This window comes from Notamacropus eugenii, chromosome 6, assembly GCF_028372415.1.
Source record: "Notamacropus eugenii isolate mMacEug1 chromosome 6, mMacEug1.pri_v2, whole genome shotgun sequence".
NCBI classification, from domain to species: Eukaryota; Metazoa; Chordata; class Mammalia; order Diprotodontia; family Macropodidae; genus Notamacropus; species Notamacropus eugenii.
Genome location: NC_092877.1, coordinates 372394002 through 372410530, shown reverse-complemented (window position 1 = coordinate 372410530; position 16529 = coordinate 372394002). Strand labels below are relative to the sequence as shown.

At 36.1% G+C, this 16529-nt stretch overlaps 1 protein-coding gene and 1 pseudogene across 1 annotated transcript in view; one reads left to right on the top strand and one right to left on the bottom strand.

Moving 5' to 3' along the window:
- EPHA6 (EPH receptor A6) overlaps window positions 1-16529 on the bottom strand; it is a 673066-nt gene that overhangs the window by 450042 nt on the left and 206495 nt on the right. The gene's annotated exons all lie outside the window — the stretch shown is intronic.
- On the top strand, window positions 742-2400 carry LOC140510234 (calnexin pseudogene; annotated as a pseudogene).

Genomic DNA, 16529 nt, shown 5'->3' with positions numbered 1-16529 from the left:
CATGTAATGGAGAAAAAAATAAAAGATAAAAAAATAAATTTTTGCACCAAAATCTGCTGATTATTGAAGTAGGAAGGCATGTTATTTGTTATCTCTGGCATAAAAAATAGAACAGTAAATTAAAGTTACAAATTAAATGACACCATTAACAAGTAAATACAGCAAATACTTGAAAATCTAACCAGATTAATATTCTTGAATTAACTCACTTAGGGATTTAACATGGATATTTAATTCTGAAGCACCAATAGTGCTCTAAGCAACAGGCAATACAGATACAAGAAGATTCATCTATTTATATGAATCATACTATGTGCTAGGAAATGTGCCAAGCACTGAGTACACTCTTCAGATTTTCTGATTTACAGCCTTACTTCCAAAACATTGTATGTAATAATATTTGAAAAGGTTATTTGTCTATCGATACCGAGTTAACTTTTACATCACTATTTGACCTTGTATTCAGAATTCTATAAAATTGTTTTTAAATTGAATTAATCAAATATGTATATATTGAATCACACTTTCTAGTGGATTCAGTATATAGTTTCTGTTATGTATTTCCACATGAAATATTTTATTCCTTAAATGTAATATAATCAAGTTTAGAAATCTGATTATTTGTAAGAAATAGTACTACCTGATATTTGCTTTGGGTTGATCTGCTGCAGCATCCACGGTGCTGGACATGGGGTGAGGGGGTGCAAAGTGGTGCCAGTGCTTGCCACCAAACATGAGACCATGGAACCAAATTGGTAGTTGTTTATGGTTTTGCTGCTCCTTGGAATAGTGGTTCAGGAACATGATGGACATGATGATGATGACAATGTGACTGATGTAGAAGAAGACCTGGAAGATGGCATTGAGGAAATAGAAGACTCAAAGCCTGGAGATGGTGCCATCCTCACAACTCCATCATTAAAGATTACCTAAAAAGCCCCAGTCCCAACAGGAGAGGTGGTTTACTTTGCTGATACCTTTGACAAGGGAATACTGGTCAGATGGGTTTTATGTAAAGCCCAGAAGGATGATACTGATGATGAGACTGCCAAATATGGGAATGGGAAATGGAAATAGGAAATGCGAAGTGGAAGAAATGAAGAAATCTATACTTTGAGAAGATAAAGGGCTTGTATTGCTATCATGAGCCAAACATCATATCATCTCTGTGAGGCTGAAAAAGCCCTTTATATTTGACACTAAGCCCTTCATCGTTCAGTATGAGATGAATTTCCAAAATGGAATAGAATGTGGTGGTATCTATGTGAAGTTGCTTTCAAGAACTCCAGAACTGAATCTGGATCAATTTCATGACAAGACCCCTTACACAATTTTGTTTGGTCCAGGTAAATGTGGAGAGGACTATAAGCTGTACTTCATCTTCCATCACAAAACCTCCCAAAACAGGCATCTATGAGGAGAATCATACTAAAAGACCAGACACAGATCTGAAGGCCTACTTTACTGATAAGAAAACACATCTGTATACATTACTCTTGAATCCAGATAGTAGTTTTGAAATATTAGCTGATCAAATGTTTGTGAATAGTGGGAACCTTCTGAATGATATGACTTCTACTGTAAATCCTCCTCTGGAAATTGAGGACCCAAATGACGAGAAGCCTGAGGACTGGGATGAAGACATGAATGGAGAATGGGAAGCTTCCCAAATTGCAAACCCAAAATGTGAGTCAGCCCCTGGTTGTGGTGTCTGGCAAAGACCTACCATCTACAATCCCAATTACAAGGGAAAATGGAAAGGATCTAGGATTGACAATCCTAACTCCCAGGGAACCTGAAAACCCAGAAAGATTCCAAATCCAGATTTGTATGAAGATCTACAGTCTTTCAAAATGACTCCTTTCAGTGATATGAATCTGGAGCTGTGCTCCCTGACCTCAGACATCTTTTTTGACAGCTTTATTATTTGAGCAGACAGAAGTATTGCAGATGATTGGACCAATGATGGGTGGGATCCGAAGAAAGCTGATGATGAGGTTGAAGAACCTGGTATCATGGGGCAAATGCTTGAAACAGCTGAGGATTGTCCATGGCTTTATTGGGTGGTCCATATCCTTGCTGTGGCCTTGCTACTGTTCCTTGTGATCCTCTTCTGCTGTTCTGGAAAGAAACAGCCTAGTGCCACAGAGTATAAGAAGACTGATGCTCCTCAGCCAGATGGGAAGGAAGAGGAGGAGTAGGAGAAAGAGGAAAAGGATAAGACAAATGAAGAAGAAACTGATGAGAAGACTGAAGAGAAGCAACAGAGTGATGCTGAAGAGGATGCAGGTAGTGTTAGTCAAGAGGATGAAGACAGAAAACCTAAAGCAAAGGAAGATGAAGTTTTGAACAGATCACCCAGAAACAGAAAGTCATGAAGAGATTGAAAGAATTTAAGTACTTGATTTGTGATTTCCTTTATTCCCCCCACCCTCAATGTGATCCTAGAAGAGGACCTGGGATATACCTTATATGCTGAAACCCAGAAAAACTTCAAGATTTCACTATCAACAGATTCAACTAATTTAATATAATCCTCAGCATACAATGATGAAACAACACATTTTGTACATGAGGAAATTAGTGTTCAGATATATTAAATGGTTGCTAAGATTATACAAGTAACTAGAGGCACAACCAAGATGAGGATTTAGGTGATTTGCTTTATTATCCTTTCAAATTGAAATACTCCCTCACTCTACTGTGAATAAAGTTCCTTTATTATTCGCAATAAAGACAGTCTCAAATTTATTTCTTATAACTATACTTTAGGTGACCATTTCTTAAGACATCAATAGATATCTGATCTCAAATATTATATATATATGTGTGTGTGTATACATACACACATGTATATGTGTGCATATATGTGTGTACACATATACACCTATATACATATACATATATATGTGTGTACACATATACGTATAAAACTTTCCCCAATGAACCACATCATGATGCTATTCATTTATTTCCAATGATACAGTCACTTGTGTCTGCCCTTCCAGTGCAGCTATTATTCATATGCTCCCATAAATCTACCACTATGGACCATTTTACCTTGCTAAGGGCCTTCATGATACCTTCTAGGCATTGTATGAGTGTCAATAGAGCAGTTTCCCTGACTGTTGATTGTCCTTTACCCTTATGACATGGTTATACTTTTTCCATTAATGATTTTCTTTGATAAAATTCTCTACACAGTTGTTGCTGCACAGACAATTATTTGTACTCATTACAGCCTCCTAACACCTATCATGTAGCTCTCCGTTGCTCTCTAGGTTATCATAAGGTCATCTGATTGAGGTGAGGAGGAGAAATTAGTATTCCTGGGAATCAGGAAAATTTTACCTAAAGCCATGGCTTTGCATTGATCCCTATTATGCTAATGGTGGAATATACTTGTACTTTTCAGGTTATTTTTAAACCTTGGTTTTGTTGTCCAGTGCACTAATTAACCATCTTTATATCATTCATAAATTTAGAAAATTCTATTTCTGTGTCTTCATCCATCACTGAGAAAAAATTTGAAGAGGGCATAGCCAAATACAGAATGCTTTACAATAAGTCCACCCCAATCCATCAATCAACACTCTTTGCCTATTGTTCTATCATGTGTAAATCCATTTACCCCTAATTATGCCTACATTTGTCCATCTTGGACACAAGTATAAGATACCTTGTCTGATGTCTTGCTAAAATCAAGGTAAACTATACATATACATAGACATATATGTGCATATACATTTTGGCCCACTCTGAGCTTAACCTACCATAATGATTTGCATGTTCTAGCATAACAGATATGCACTGCTTTGCTCTCTAAGTGAACTCAAAATGCCCCTTCCTCTGTCAGCAACTACAATGCCAGATGAAGATGACCAGGAGTATTCTTCTGTTTATGACTACCAAGGACAAGCACCATGAACCAGTCACTATCCTGAATAATGGAACATGTTTTTATGTTTTCTTATGTTATATTATGTCATGTTAATAGTAAAGATAAAAAATAGTAATATTTCAAATGGTAAAAAAAATGTAAAAAAGATTAAAAATGGTAAATGGATCTATCATTTCAATTGACACCCTGACATTTTCCTATCTTATTGCATTTAAAACCTATCCAATGAAGAAATTCCTTTCTTATATCATGGTTAGCACATCTGGAGACTACAATTTTGTCTGACATTGGTATACTGAGCCAGGAAGGCAGAGGAATGGCGAGAGGGAGTTGCTGTGAAGATATAAGGTCTCTTTTGTCTGTCCATCTTTGAGCTCCTTGTCTACATTGAGCTTCCATGCTATCTCTATATGCATGTTCTGCAAGCTTTGAGAGAAATGAATACTTGCATGCAACCTAGTTTTGTCTTTCTAAGAATGAACTTAGTAATGGTTGACAATATATATATATGTATATATATATATATACATGCATATATATCTATGTACATATGTATATATATGTATATGCAGAGAGAGAGAGAGAGACAGAGAGACAGAGAGAGACAGAGAGAGATATGAACCTAGATGATGATACTTCCCCTAGCAACCTTATCCAATAAAGAAATTAGAAGTCATCTAGGTTCATCTCTCTTGCTTTCCTGCCTAGTAAAACCAGAAAAAACCCACAAAAAACCTAAATTCCATTCTTTGTTCTAAAAGACCTTGAGGGAAGACTTCCTTTAACTTTTTTTAAAGAAAGATTGTTGAAGTTTCTCTAGTCTTCAAGTAATCCACAGAGAAGGTGAAAGCAAGGATTTATTTGATTTCCTTCGTATTCATTCTTTAGAAAGCAATCTGCAATTAAGTACCTAATAATAAATTACACTAGATGGTTCACAGTTTGAATTTGTTTAGAGGCCACTATGTCTCTAGACATGAAATAGGGCCACATGTCTTCCTTCTCTGCTTCCAATCCAGACTCTGCCCCAAATAAAGTGGCATAGCTGGGATGGACTGCTGAGAAACCACAGCAGCAGACAGGAAATTTGGCATGCATTAATCAGAAACAAGGCCCAAAAGGAGACAAAGTCACAGAGAGTTACAGCCATGGCCAAGCTCTGTAAATAGTATCTACAGCAACAAAGCAAACCACTCTTTGCAGCCTTTATATTTGTACAATATAGAAAGAAATGTTGGCTCCAATTGATATTTTCAGTCACAAGTGCAGCTGGAGGTAGTAATCCCCTTTGGGTGCTTTATTTTTGAATAAGATGGAAAACAATGCAGTAATTACATTATTACTGATGTTAGGACAGACTTACTTTTTAATGAAAGAAGATAAATTTTATTTTCAGTGAATATCATTTTATGGATAACAGTAAAGAAAGCTAGAGTTTCATTTATGTGGTGACTTAATTGGATAAAATAGGTTCAGGGCTCAAATGTATTGAGAATATTCTTAAAATGAGTATACATACAGGAGTCATATGATCTTTGGATCAGAGGGACCTTAAAGATCAGATAGTAAAATAAAGCACTGAGAGATTCCACTAAGGCAAAAAGTACTTATTTTGAGTTTACAAGGATTAGGAAGGCTCAGATTGAAGTGTTTTGTAGTTTTGTTGGTAAAATTAATAAAAAGTCTACACTGGAAATTCAGCTGAGAACAGTAAAACAGCATGAGCTGAGTTTCTCTAAACTTTGCAACTTCAAAAAGACTTTTAGGCTTAAAGCCAGCAGCAGTGGAAAAATCCAATGTGTAACACAGACTAATCTCTCTGAAAGGTCATTGGGCTGTGTCAACTAACTTGCTAACCTTGGGCAGGTCACTTACTCTCTCTGGGTCTTCTTTTCACAGTTAATAAAGTGCGGGAACTGACTTACATAATTTCAGAGATCCACTTCCTATCTTTAAATTTGTGAAAGCTCTGAGTAACAGTAAGGTTACAATTAACAGAAGAGAGAACAGAATTTGAACCCACCCCACAACAAGTATGTATTTAAGGACTTGACTGACAGACTAAATTGACTTCCTTAGCTAAAAAGAAACGTTTCAAAATCTGAAAAACTGAATATCCCATGTCATCAACTTCTTTTAGTGCTTAAATATTTGCAAAACCTTGCTGTCCCTTAAAAATGTCCTTTTATGTACCTGTCTATAGGACTGTGGGACTCTCTATAGTGAATGTAATTTCCAGGATTAAAGGATTTTCAAGTTGGAAGGGACTCTGGAAATCATCTAGTTCAATTCCTTTATTTTACAGATGAAGAAATTGAGGATCAGGATGGCTAAATAATTTTCCTAGTGTGTCAAACAAATAGTAAGAAGTAGAGGTGACAGTTTCTTTCCTATATATCTATTATTGAATCAAAGTTCTACTTCTGTATATTTGTTCACTTATAAAAATTAAAAGTAATGGTTTTCCAGTCATTATTTCTGTCATGTCTTGACTTTTCATGGCCTCATTTGGGTTTTTCTTGGCAAAGATACTGCAGTGGTTTGCCATTTCCTTCTCTGGCTATAAACCAGATAAGGAAACTGAGGCAAACAGAGATAAGTGACTTGCTCAGGATCATATAGGCAAATGTATCTGAATTCAGGAGGATGAGCTTTCCTGATTCCAATTCCAGATACCTTAATAAAAAAGACCAAGACTTCTTTTTTACCAATACTTTAAAAAAAAAAACTTATTAAAAGACATTAATTTTTTGAAGTCTTCAAATTTATTTATAAACATTTATTTATTTATAAGTTTATTTATAAACACAAAAAACCTTTTAGAAATATTCTCCATGCTTATATTTTTTCTTCTCTTGACTTTGACCTGTGATTTACTGGTAAAAAGAACTCTATGGAAGTTTCTTCTACCAAATCAGATCAATGCTGACCCTCTTATCGTGTCTTAGAAAGTTGTCTAGGATAATTAGAAGTTAAATGACTTACTCATAGTCACACAGGTAGCATGTGTCAGAAGTAGTAATTGACCAGATCTTCCTAACTCCAGGGCTGTCCACTATGCTATATTGCCTCTTCTTTAGCTAATGTTAAGGATAAAATGTATGATGGTCATACATGTACATATATAGACACATTATGTATATATTACCATCATACAACATAGGCATATTGTATCTATGTGTTTGTATATATACATTATATATAATGTTCATTTATTATATGCACATATGTACATGATGTGTGTATATTTGTGTGTGTATACACATACACACATATATGAATTTTTTCTGACTCTTACTGTCTATCTTCATCTCTGTCTATTTGTCTCTATCTATTCATCCAGTCATCTGACCCTCTTTCTCTGTCTTAATCACTGTCTGAATCTCTGTGTTCCTTTATCTTGATTGTTTCAATAATATCCAAATAATAGATTTCAGATAATTTTATCTTATGCATCATCAAAATCTTCAGAAATTTCTTAAATTATTATAGTTCACAAACTTAACAAGTTTTTTGTTCAGGTAGTATCTACTGTCTCAAACTTTTAAAATGATCTCAGCATATTTCTTGAGAATATTGTAAGGAAGATTTTTGATTGTCTTTTTTCTAAGTTTTCCTTTTGGGACTTAGAACTTTAAGTTATTAGCATGATATCCACTGTGTACTTTAGTTTTATGTAAAATTATTAAGTCAATGCAGCTGCTTTGCATACAAGATTTGACGAATAACCATATATGATATGTAACATTTATTTATTACTAGATATAGAAATATGGCAGATAAGCATATTTACTCAGACCTTATTTAATATTATTGAATCAAAATTTTCCTTTGAATATTAATCTTCTCTTGTGACAATTCAGTGATTATTAAACATATTTTAAGAGTCTTACTCTCTAATGATAGCTAAGAAGTTTTAAATTTCTAAGCCACTAACAAATTCAGATTCTTCCTATTTCCCTGAATAAAGTTTCCAGTGATATGCATTTCTGCCTCTTTTGTCATTAAAAGTAGCTTTTCAGTCCTTCCAGATAGTTTTACAAACAACTTGGTGCTCAACCATTCATCCCTGACTTTTTTCTTTACTTTTACAATGCTGCCACTTATTTCAATATCAGGTTGTGCAGAAATTTTTTCTTTTTGAGCATATCAAGAATCACAACTGGTTATTTGTTTATTCTATATTCATGATTTGGAAAGTGGTGGGGGGAGGGAAGAAGCAGGAGCAGGAACAACCTCAGGCATACTTTTGTTACAGTGCAGCCATGGGAAGAGTAATAGATTTGGGGTCATAGGGCCTAGATCCAAATAATGGATCTTCCATTTTGTAGCAATAGGACCTTGGGCTCTTCTTATGAGAGAACTCAGATGGTATTGCATCCAAATAACGTCCCTGAGTGAAACAAAATTATGGAAATGAAGATCAGTTTACTAAAGTCATAGCCAGATGCATATTTTTCTGGATGGGGAACACTGTGAAGCTGGCACAGATTTTACAATCGAAAACTTATCTAGTCAACAAACTTTTTGTTTACCAAAAGGAATTCAATGACAGACTTACGACAATGCAATTGCCATTTGTAGGAAAGTGCCACAGTCCCATCATCAGTACATTTGCTCTGAACATGACAAATTCCAATGAAGTGAAAAAAATTGTGAAAATTTATGAAATTTATGAAACCCTCATCATCAAGAGCACAATCGGGATGACCTTAACGCCAGAGGAGGCACAGACTTTCAGACATTGCAGGGAGTCCTTGGGAAGAATGTGGTCAGAAACACCAACAGCAATGGTCACTTACTATTGGAAACTTTTGCATTTCATCATCTTCTCATCACTAATACTGCCTTCCATTTACTGAAACACACACACACACACACACACACACACACACACACGCACACACACACACATGCACACAAACTTCAGGAATGAACCCTCACAGCAAACACTGACATTTAATAGACTATTTCATTGTAATCTTACAGACTGTGAGAAGGAGGAGTGTAACACGTTGGCAGAGTCCTGGACTGATCGTAGACATGCTCTCCTACCTAGATATTCACATTAAAAAAAAGCAGTGACCCCAAGACAAGATGGCTACAAGAAGGTTTAATGTCAAGAGATTAGAGTGCTTCTCCTAGGGGGACCAGGTTGTTGCTAACTTGAAGAGAAAGCTGAGCCTACATATGGTTGACAATGGTGGAACAGAAAAGGAGTGGGCAGCCGTCAAAGATTTGGTGTACAACATTGCATTTACTCATCTGGGCCGGAATTCTCAAATCATCAAGATAAGGTTGATGAAAATTCAAGTTTCAAATTCTGAACTGCAGAATGGGGAAATTCAGAAGCTGCTAAATGAAAAACAAGAATTCCACAGAGTTTTCCAGCAGGAGAGTTCATCCATCTTTAGGAAAGCAGCATATAACTTCATCAAAGGTAAAGTGCAAGCAAAGCTTAGAGAGATATGGGACTTTTGGCTGAGGAAGAAGTCAGATGAAATTCAGTTTTATGCTGATAGTAACAATTCAAAGCACTTTTATGATACCCTGAAGGCTGTTTATAGACCAAAGACTTATGGTACATCTAAGCTACTCAGTGTTGATGGAGCTACAGTGATTAGTGATAAAGACATGATCCTGCCCAAAGGTCCATAAAACTATGCCTATCTTTTGACCCAGCAATACCACTACTAAGTCTATATCCCAAAGACGTTCAAAAAAAAGGAAAAAGATCTATTTGTACAAACTTTTTTTGTCCTTTTTAAAAATTTGAGACTCAAACACCAGAACTCAAATACAGAATATAGAAAAGTAAAAGAAACATCATAAACTTAAATACTGAAATTTAAAAACAAAGTAAGAAAAGGAAAAAAAAGCATGTCATGTGCACAGGAGAACATAAGAGAGCCTTCAAAATATATAGAAATGAATTTCATTTCAAGAATGCCTGTATAGCAAATACTAGATATTGTGTTGAGAGCTGCCCACCTTTTCTTTTCTTCCTTGTGAGTTTTCTTTTGTTCTCTGCTATGCACCTTTTACTTTGTTCTTTTTTCTCCTTCCATCTGTCTTTCACCTTTCCATACCCCCCAAAGGCTACAATTAAATGCACATATATTTGTATATAGATATAGATATATACATACATATATATACACACACACACACATATATGTACATATACAGAAATGTATTTTCCTTAACAAATTCTACTCCTGATCTTTGTTTTTATGTTTGCACATATCTCTTATTTCCTATTCTGCCTGAATCCTCTTCTTTACCCATTACCTTACCCTCCTATTACTTAGCCTATCCACCCCAATCTCATCCAAGGGTCCCTGCCCTATCTTCCCATTCTTGTAAATCTAAACACTCTTCTATAACCCCCTTTGACTTATTCCCTCACCCTCCAATCTAGGGATCCGACCCTTATCCTCTCAAGGATCCCACCCTTATCCTCCCATTTCCATATATTTGTACACAATTCTATGACCCTCTTTAATCTATTCCTTCACCCTCCCCCTAGAGATACCTCCTTTATCCTCTACCCATCCCCACTTATTTCTTCTGAATTTAGAAGACTTTTATACATATATATATATATATATATATGTATGTATGTGTGTATGTATGCATGCATGCATGTATGCATATATTGTTCCCTCTTAAACCCATTCCCAATGAAAGTAGATGACCCAAACTACCAGCCCTCTGCCTCCATCTAATTTCTCTGGTTTGATTCTTCCTCTTGCACCTCATCTGTATAAACTAATTACTTCTTTTGCCTGTTTCTATATGATTTTACTCTTTAAAGTCATATCATAGTCCAGTCTACACCAATCTTTCTTACAAACTACCCAATTAGTAATGATAATCTTAGATATGCATTTTATATTTTGCATACATAAAGGGTAAATGGTCTGTTTGTATTTAATCTCTTGTAATCAGTCTTTGGTATGTACCATATGTTTCTCTTGGTTCTTGTATGTCAAATCTTCTGTTAAATTTAGTTAGTTTTTTTAAGTTCTGCACGTCTGATAGTTAATTAGAGGCTCATTTTTTCCCATTCAGGTTTATGCTTAACTTTTCTGGGTATGATATTTTTTAACAGAACCCATTTTTTTTCTCTTTGATAAATAGTGTTCCAAGAACTATGGTCCTTTAGGGTAGCTGCTCCTACATCTTACATGCTTCTATTTGTGGCACCATCATTTTTAAATTGTTTTTTTTTCTCATTGCTCTTAATATTTTATCCTTCAGCTATGGGTTTCAGAATTTGACCATAATAGTCCTATGAGTTTTCCTCCTAGGATCTTTTTGAAATGGTGATCAATAGATGTTTTCTGTTTCTGCTTTTCCCCCTTCTTCTAATGGTTCAAGAAATATTCTTTCAATATTTCTTGTATTATTGTATCAAGATTCTTTTCCTCATCATAGCTTTCAGACAGTGTGATTATTCTTATGTTTTCTCTTTGTGATCTGTTCTCCAGATCAGGTGTTTTCTTAAAAGGTTTCACTTTCTCTTCTATTTTTTTTTCATTCTTAATGTTTTGTTTTATTATTTTTTGATATGTTATGACTTTTCTGGCTCTCCCTTGCCCAACTGTCATTTTAAAGATGTCATTTTCCCTTACAATTCTGTAACTCCTTTTCTATTTGGTTGACTTTCTTTTCATAATCTTCTTGTTTTTCTTTTATTGTTCTCTTCCCCCCCACCCCACCTCAATCTCTGTCTTTTGATTCTTAAAGTCTCTTTATGCTCTTCTATAAATTCTTTTTAGGCAGGTGAACATTTGATTTATTCTTTAAGGTAGAAGAGGGTTTCTTTGCTTCAATATCCTCCTCTGAAGATGAACCCTGGTCTTCTCTATTCCCATAATATCTTTCTGTGGTTGGATTTTTTCTCCTTTGCCTGTGCATTTTTTATTTTTGAAGAAATAGCAATTTTTGTAATCACCTCTAATCCTGGGATAGGGGGATGGTTCCTCTGACTTCAGATCTTCAATTCTTCCCTCTAGCCTGGGACCAAAACCAAAACTCCAACTTCCTGTAAGTGCCCATAGTCAGGGGCATCCTCCCCCACAGCTACTGTGCTTAACTACATGCTGGTTCCTTGTCACACCCGGAGATCAGCTGGGTTTACAGTTCCTTGTCAGCAGAGGTTTCCTAGATCTTCCCCTGCTCAGATGCCCAACTCCCCTCACTGTCCCACCCAACTCCCTAACTGTTCTGCAGGTAAAATTTCCTGTGCTAGTGCCCAGACAATCTCCCAACCGTGCTAACCCCAGTGCTTGTGCTAGTTGTTTAAGCAGAATCTAGCCTGGAGGTGTTTGCTCTTCACAGAGAGAAAACCTCATCCTGGGATTTTTCTTCTGATCTCCTTGGATTGTCCCAGAAGGACTCCCTGTTGTGTCTGTATTCTTATTTATTTTTATTCACACTTCATTTGTCCTGAGACATTATTTTATCTCTTTTGTGGGGAAAAATCTTGAGAGACTGGAATTTTCTGACCTTATCTGCTGTCTTTCCAGAATCCCTTTCTCTGTACAAAAATATTTATAGTAGCTCTTTTTTTTTTTTGTGGGGGCTGAGAATTGGAAATCAAAAAGATGCTCATCAGTTGAGGAATGACTAAACAAGCTGTGGTATATGCTTGTAATAGAATATTATAGTGATATAAGAAATGACAAGCAAGATGATTTCAGAAAAACCTGGAAAGACTTATATAAGTTGATGCATAGTGAAGTGAACAGAACCAGGAGAATGTTGTACACTGTAACAGCAATATTGTTTGATGAAGAACTGTGAATGACCTGGGAATTCTCAGCAATATAATGATCCAAGACAATCCCAAAGGACTAATGATGAAACATACTATCTGCCTTCAGAGAAAAAAATCTGATATTGAATACAGACTGAAGCATACTAGTTTTGCTTTCTTACATTTTCCCTTTTATTTGAATCTTCTCATACAAAATGACTAATATGGAAAATTGTACATAATTGCTCATATATAACTTATATCTGATTGTGTACCATCTTAGAGAGGGGGGAGGAAAAGCAGGGATAGAATTTAGAACTCAAAACTTTCAATAAAAAATGTTGAAAAAAATGACATGATCCTGAAGAAGTGGGCTGAACACTTTCACAGTGTTCTCAGTACACTATCATCAATCAGTGCCAAAGTCATCGATCATATACTTCAGGCTGAAGTCAATACTTTTATAGTTGAATTTCCAACTGAAGAAGAGGTTTTGAATGTTATTAGGCTGCTTTTGTGTGGCAAAGTATCTAGTGCTGATTCCATTCTGACTAAGATTGACAAGGCACCATTCATACAAAAGCTGACACAAATTTTCCAAATCATATGACTAGAAGTTATCCTTCAGGAGTTCAAGGATGTCTCCATTATCCATGTTTATAATGAAGAAGGAAATAGGTTGTCCTATGAGAGTCACAGTGGGGTCCCTCTTTTAGTCATTGCTGGAAAGATTCTTTTCAGAGTCTTGCTTAATAACTGGTCCTTCATCTGGAAGATGGTCATCTACCTGACAGCCAATGTGACTTTCCAGGGAGGTACACATAGATGATGAGATTGATGCATGCATTGCCAGAGCTAACGAAGTATTTGGGGGCTCTGAAGGAAAGTATGGGAAAGAAGAGGTATCATAGTGTCTACCATACTGAAGGTCTAGAGAGCTATTGTGGTGACCTCACTGTTGTATGCCTGTGAAACCTGGACAGTATACAGTGCCACACTGAAGATCACCTGGCAAGAAAAGTTACCAGACACTGAGGTTCTTTCTAGAACTGTACTGCCAAGTAAGTGTTCAAACTCTCCTGCAGAGAATGCAATTCTGATCAGCTGGCCATATTGTTTAAATGCCAAAAGTGCATTTGTCTAAAAGACTATTTAATGGAGAACTCATAATGGCAGATGCTCACATGGAGGTCAGAAAAAGTAATACAAAGGACTCTCTCAAAGTCTTTCTGAACAACTCTGGATAGACTGTGAGACATTAGAGACACAGGCACAGGACAGCCCAGCATGATGTGCCCTGCATAAAAGAAGGTGCTATAATCTATGAGAAGAGCAGAATTGCAGCAGCTGAAAAGAAATGTGAGATGCACAAATTTAGAGACATCTCTACTCCAAAACGCTCATATGAGCTATTTGCGCCTGATCTGTGGTAGAACATTCTGAGCTCATATTGGTTTGATGAGTCAGTCTTATGCACTACTCTAATCCTAACATAGTGACATCATTTTAGTCCTCTTCAAGAACAGAGGACAACAACCAACCAACTGGGACATTGGGCAATTTACATAACCATTTTGGATTTCATTTTCCTCATATACAAAAATGAAAGTTGGACTAGGAAACATCTGCGGTCTCTGGAGTCTTTAAACCTATAATCTTTTGGTAGATACAATTTACTATCTTGGATTTATCAATAATAAAATCTCTTGGAATAAAATGTGTGAGTCCTAAGACCTAGGTTATAAAGGAACTCTGATAAGTGGTTAGGATAAAATAGGTGTTCCTTTTGAGTCTGGAGAAAGATTAAAAAAAAAATTGAAAAAATATCCTTTTCTCACAAGTGACTTACAGTTAGTATATTCTCTGAAGATATTTTTGAAACAAACAAGCGTGCTGGCTGAGTCTTTAGTTTTCCAGGCAGGGATCAGACCATCTGCCAACCAGAAAGATTGCTGAGGTAAGCAATAGAATGCCCTGGTGCGTTGGGTATGATGTTCCTGGTATTATATTTCCAAATACTCTCTCTACCTGTCATAAATCAGGAGATATAAGATTGCTTTATGCAAAAGTAATTTAAACAACTTAAATTCACTTGTCACCACATAGGAAAGATAAGTACCTATGGTCCAAAATAGCAGCTGAAGGAGATTTATATGTATACAAATATGAAAAAAATGCCTTTACTAAATAAAGTATATGGACAAAATATTTTATGATTCCTATCACAGCTTTATGTAGGAATTTTAGTGAGCCCATGGCAAATTTGGTTGATTGTATTTGAGATTGGACACAAAAGAAAGTTATCTGGGTATAGTCATAGAGAGTACAGCACCCAGCTCTTGGTGCCTTGGCTGATGACCATCAACTTTCAATGTCCCGATCTTCAGAGAGAATTTAAAGTTAAAGCAGAGTAGAAGAGAGTCTTCAGATAAGGGCATGACCCAACAGGGTTAATATCACATGGTACAGGTCCAGTAAAGGGTCACAAAACATGGAGATATCAGCTTAGTTGATTGTCACGTGGAAGAAGCATACCCTCAGGATGTTGCATTCTAATTTTGGTTCTACTTTCCACTGCTCTCCTATTATTGTGGAAAATATCTCATCATTTCTTATCAATTTTTTTCATTGTTTCTAGCATTGCTTTATAGCATATAGTAGGAAAGCCTTTAACAATAAAAGAGCATTAACCTAATTCTGATGATTCAAACCTCAATAATTCTTCTATTTGGGAAAAAATTATCCACGTTTTTGACAGAGAGGTTAAATAGTATTGACCTACAACTGAGCTCCATTTGTACTGTTGGTGAGATAGGAAATCATGCTCCTTAAGTGTGTGGATTATATTTAGTTTGGGTTTTGTGTAGCAGCTTGAAGGACAGGATTACAATTTAAAATGACCTTGACAGAAGTAAAAAGTGGTCTAAGGGTCAAATAGTAAATTACTCATAAACAAGATAAATTGAACAGGTAATAATGAAAGGGGCAGTGGGCTGGTCATAGTATAAGAAAGAGCTGATTTCAGGTTCTTCCTCAGTTATACTATTTGGTTGACTATTGGTTAATACTTTAAATGTTCTGTTGCAACTAAGTTGCTAATCTGTATCAGTGACAGGTAGAGGAATTCATGTATGGATTTGCTACTGGAATCATGAATCCAGACCACCTCCTTTCTCTCTCATTCTCATTCCTATCCTCTCCTTACCCTGTACCTAAACCCCTGCTCAGCCCTCACCATGATTCTCCAGTGTTCACTGGAACATTCTACCACACTAGGAAAATTTTGTAGAGTGTGTTGGTGGATGATCTGCAGTAATTATTATTAAAGGTAGGGTGTAAATATCAGACACACTTGTTCAGGGAACCTGGCAATATCTGATCATTTCTCGCCTAAGATAAAGTAACAAAGAGATATCTCTAGGGAATGGAACATTCCTGCCTCAAAACACTGAAGTCCAAACCACAATTGCTTGGTTTCAGAGTTGAATCATCTCACTTAGATCCTTTCTGTACTGACGTGGTCTCAGAGATAGGATGAGGTGACCAGATCTTTGTGTTAAGCTATTTACAGCAATTCTATTTCAACAAATACAAGCAACTGAGTTTAGCATTTTACTTTCTATTTTAACTAATTAGTCTTGTTAGTTATCAGATAGCATTTCCTCCACCTTCCAGACTCCCAGATGAGCTACATCCTGGCCCTGCCCTGTCTTACTAGCTGCTAGTAGCAACCTTTCCAGGAGCAGCCTTGCAATATGCCACCATTCACAGGCTTCTCCCTGAGTCTCTTCCTACCCCATGTGGGATGGTGTCAGGCGACTTTTCTCTAATGAAATAACACCTGTCAAGGTCCAATGTATTTTT